This window comes from Hipposideros armiger, unplaced genomic scaffold, assembly GCF_001890085.2.
Source record: "Hipposideros armiger isolate ML-2016 unplaced genomic scaffold, ASM189008v1 scaffold_221, whole genome shotgun sequence".
NCBI classification, from domain to species: Eukaryota; Metazoa; Chordata; class Mammalia; order Chiroptera; family Hipposideridae; genus Hipposideros; species Hipposideros armiger.
Genome location: NW_017731571.1, coordinates 1,877,570 through 1,882,400, shown reverse-complemented (window position 1 = coordinate 1,882,400; position 4,831 = coordinate 1,877,570).

The window sequence follows — 4,831 nt, the reverse complement described above, 5'->3', positions numbered from 1 at the left end:
ACATGTTGCATGTGAGGAAGAATACCATTTCAAAGGAGGTTAGTAAATCATTGCTTCTGGGCGGTGAGCTGTTCCGGCATTTTTTTCTCTATGCATTTACATTTGTAGTTCCAGAGTGGGGATCAGACTGCACTTTTTAAAAACCCTGCCTCCCCTCATCCTGACATGTTTCGGACAGTTCCCTCACATTGTAGGCAGGGCCCTTTCTATAGAGCATTTGCAGGTGAGGCTGAGTGTTGGGGTGGGGGGACTGAGGTTCATAAAGAGTGGCCGGAGGTGCCTCGGATAGCATGTGAATCCACTGATCCACCTGGGACTGCTCCAGGATATTGCTCCCCAGGAAGTTTGGGGGAGTATCGCTGCTGAACCTTCCCCCCCCCCCTCAGTTTCAAATATGAAAAATGAAAGCTCTTGCATAGGCCAGAGGACAGAGCCTTGCACAGTTCCTGAGCCATGTGGTCATTTCAGAAGCCAAAGATTAAGAAATGCTGTACCAAGAGTTTCCATTTGGGAGGAAGAAGAGAGAAGCACGGAGAAGTAGTTTCTGTTTTCAAAGTGTGATTCAAGGGCCTCAAATTTGGGGAAGTCGCAGCACAAAGCAATTAATAAAACCATACTACATATCATACAGAATAGTGCCACTGAGGCACTTGGAGAGACCTAAGGGGTAGCTTTCTGCACAGGAGAACAGAAGGTCTCTGATTCACAGACCCGCCCAGTTCATACAAAGCCTTGGAGATTTGGGCCCCAGCTGAGAGTATTTGGGAACTTCCCTTCACTTCCCACAGCTACTGGGGGATTTCTCTCCCCTCCCTTGTGTGAGGACTCCATCTCTCCTCTGGCCCCATTTCCCTCTTCCAGTTGCTGTTTCCACTTTGCATGGTGATGGCAAAAATTGGTGAGTACAGTAATATCCTGAAAGGCGAGGAAAAGGCAAAAGGGAGAAGGGGGAGGAGGCCAGAGGAAACTGTCCCTTTCATCCTTGTCTGCACTCCTCCCCCAGAGTCCTAGGGACGATCCAAAGGGGAGAGAGCTGCAGGAGCTGAGGGCATAGCTTTGCACGCTGATGGGCCGTGAGTGCATTGTAGACACTATCCCCTGTATTCCTTATGGTGGCCAGGCAGGGCCGAAGGCTCCAGGACCTGTTGCCTCTGCAGTCTCTCATCTGGGACGCCTTAGGGTGCTGCTGAGGCAGGGCAGAATTTATGATGCACGATGTGGTCTTCACAGGTCTGACAGACAACCACCTCTAGACGTGGAGTGGGTGACCAGGTCCATCACACAGCAGCTGCAGGGGGGCCAGGTCCTCACGGAGGAAAGGCTTTGTGTCTCAGGTACCAGAGGAGCACCGCCAAAGCCCAAAGCCGAAGGAACAGTCAGGAGTGTGGGCGGGACATGAAGTGGGGCTGGTGGTTGCCGGGATGGCAGCAGGGGTGGGGTGGGGGTGGGGCAGCCCTGAATCTCCTCCACTGGGTATTTTATCTTTGGGCTGATTTGCTGTCTTTTTAGTAGTGCCCAAGCTAACTGCTCAAAGCAAATTAAAGCTTTGCCATTTTCAAAGACTTAATATGAAAAAGTTCAATTATAATCAAAGTCCACTCACATATCACAAAAATGTTACATATGTCAATGAAAGAAATAGAAGGACTACTGGATTTTTGAGATATTTCAACTGTTTAAAAAATTTAAAGATTATAATAATGGCTTTAAATTTATTACCCACCTATTTGTAAGGGTTCTCATCTGAAGGTTATTATCATGTTATTCAAACATCTTAATTGGTTAACATGTATAGTAATTATTACAACAAAACCATATGGAAACCAGTTATGCTTATGAAAACAGGCTCAAGTTCCTCTTAACTTTAAAACTATCTTATCTGAAGCTTTATTCAAATTCAGTATTTCATTATCTTCCTTACATGCTTTACATTTTATTGTTATAATTTAACAAAATGAAACATATTTTTCACCAAGTCACATTTAGGTATCCCCCAATTTATTCCAGTTTATCCATGTAGTCTCTAAAAATATTGTGTTTTACAAATATGAAAAAGACTAGAAAGTGTGTCCTATGTTATATTTATTTGTATAGAGCCCCACTAGGGTTCCATTGACCAATGCACTGTCTAGGTAATCAATCTACCTGTTGTTAATCATTTTGTTTCCGTGAGTAAATGAGGTCTGATTTCCAAACTACAGATTACAAACCCACTCATTATTGTCCCAACTTGTGAGTGGGGAAAGCCTCTTCAAGTCAACTGCCACCCGTTGCAGCTAATCTTTAAAGTGTGGTTTGCTGGCTGCAAACAGCCTCAAGAGAGCTGTTTTTTAATGCACTTTATAATGACTTATTGAATAACTCCACTATGTTTGTGCACACTCGCGCTCAGGTGGCTTCTCATTGGTCAGTTTAAACCTCACTTTGTTAGCACTCCTACAAGAGCAGGATCGCTTTTGTAAGCCCAAGTAACATAGTCCTGACCAAGCAAAGTACAAGGAGCCTGCAAACTTATAGTTGTTCTCTCTCTTCAGTTTCTGCCAGATCCAATCTTTGTTAGACTTTTAAAATGTTTTTTTGTTTGTTTGTTTGTTTTTTATGTCAGATGGATAATGTGCCAATGTCATAACGAGGTTTATGGGAGGCACATCTCACACACAAGCGTGAACACCCAATCATCACACTTATTTTGTTTTGTTTTTTTAAGATTTTATTGGGGAATTGGGGGAGGGGAACAGACAAATTGCTGTCGTTTTGTTCTTCAGTCTAGTTGTGGAGGACGTTGCTTCACTGGCCCATGTTGGTATTATCATTGCGCTCTTTGCCGGTGACTCACAGCAGCCCAGCTCCAGGTTGAGCTGTTGTTCACCATCTTAGCTGTAGAGGGCAGTGTCACTGGTCCTCATGTGGGATCCCAACCAGGGCCCTGCTGCTCAGAGCTGGTGTCCCAAGCCAGCTCTTAACCAACGCGCCACTCGGCCAGCCCTAAAATGTTTTTGAGTAACATCTCCTCTTAATTTATCCTGCCAGATGAAAATCTGCTATTGCGTAAGTCCTTAAGGACCAGAGAGAACCCTGCCGGAGCAACCATTTCACCAGGCCCCTCACATGCAGGTATGTTTGGGAGACCTCTATGTAGGAAGTTAGGGTAATAGTTCCCAAAAGATTAGGCGTGGTTTTCATGAGCTCATTTAAGAGGGTGGGGGTGGGAGTGGTTCCAGGTTTCTATTTTTAAAATGCTTATAAAGATCATCATTTGCTGCTCAAAGACAACAGATCATGGAGAGATGTCTCTCACGTTAGTGTTAGAGGAACAACCTGGCCAACCAGGTTTCCAGAGAAAAAGCGAAAGGAGTTTAAACTTTATTTTGAGCCAGGGCTGGGATCATCTGCTCTTCAGCCATGGCCAAATTCCACGGAGTCAGGGTCCAAGCCAGGGGGGCTTCTCCTCCCAGTCTGGGTACATGCTTGCCCTGCCCAGTCAGAGCCCCAGGGGTGGTCCAAGCAGAACGACCTCTCTCCAAAACCAGAAAGGCCCAGTATCCAAGAAGGGCTTCTTCTCCAGTCACCTGAGACCCGCCCCCCACCTGGGACTACCTGGCGAATTCCAGGGGGTGGTACGCATCCCATGTCATTCATTTCATTTCACAGCACTCTAGAATTTAAAATAATGGTGAGAGGGTGAGTTAGTGCCTAGTCCAGTCATTTAGTTCTTGCCCTTTTACTTGCTAGTTGGACTCACTTTTACCTACTGGCTCAGGTGACTGTCAATCACTTTGTTATCATCGTCATCGGTGCCAGACCTGAAGCAGAAGGAAATGACGGGCGTTAAGGTCTTACAAGGAGGGCCTTGCTTCTCACCTCAGCTAGCCCAGGTCCGCCAGCAATTCTCCTATTACTTCCTGGGGTGGGAATAATAATTCACTTTCCACCGGAGAAACGTGGAGAGCTCTAGGGCTCATCCAATGCAGTTTTGAATGAGCTTGGCTTCTGGAAAGGGCAGGGCGTGGGCTCAGAGTCGTGGGGTGTTTGAATCTGGGCTCTGCCTGGCACACCCAGAGTCTGGGTGGGTAAGATGGAGGGAATGTCTGCCTAACATTCTCTCTTCTCCTCCAGACGTCTTGCAAAATGACTGGCTCATAGTAGATGCTTGATACGAAGGCAGTATTGGCGGACGCAGAGGTTGTGGGGTGAGGGTGGACTGCATGCATCTCAGTGGTATTGGGAATATCCCGCCAAATGGATTTCGTGGAGAGGGGTGCTATTTCCGTAGAATTCTCTTCTGGCTTCACTTGGACTATATGCTTTTCACTCAAGAAGGAAGAACGTTTATACATAAACTTCAATCTACTTTCCAAGCAGGACAGAGAATCCCCGCAGCAGGGGGGTTCAGAGGAGATCGGTCGACACACTCGGTAATGGGGCGGTGTCACAAAATAACCAGGTCTAATAAAGAACAAAACCAGGTTCTGCTAGCGGAGTACACCAGCCCCCCCCCCTCCAGGTGCTCGCCCCCTCAGGTTCCCGCCCAGCCTGCAGCAACCACTCCCGAACCTTGAAACCCGAATGCGTGCGTGAGGACCACGGATAGTAGCACTCGGTATGTGTAGACCTAAACCAGAATCTGGAACCGGTTAGAGAAGGCCTCACTGCGCCTCCTGCAGCGCTGCAGAGACGGCACGCCGCGTCTCTGTCCCCCAAGGCAGTGGGGGCGCGGGAAAGGGCCTGGGTGGCCCGCCGGGGCCTGGGACGCCTGCTTTGCGCCGAGGGTGCGAGCGCGTTAGGAAATGCGATCTTCCTCCCGGGACAAGGAAGGGGTGCGGAGACACGG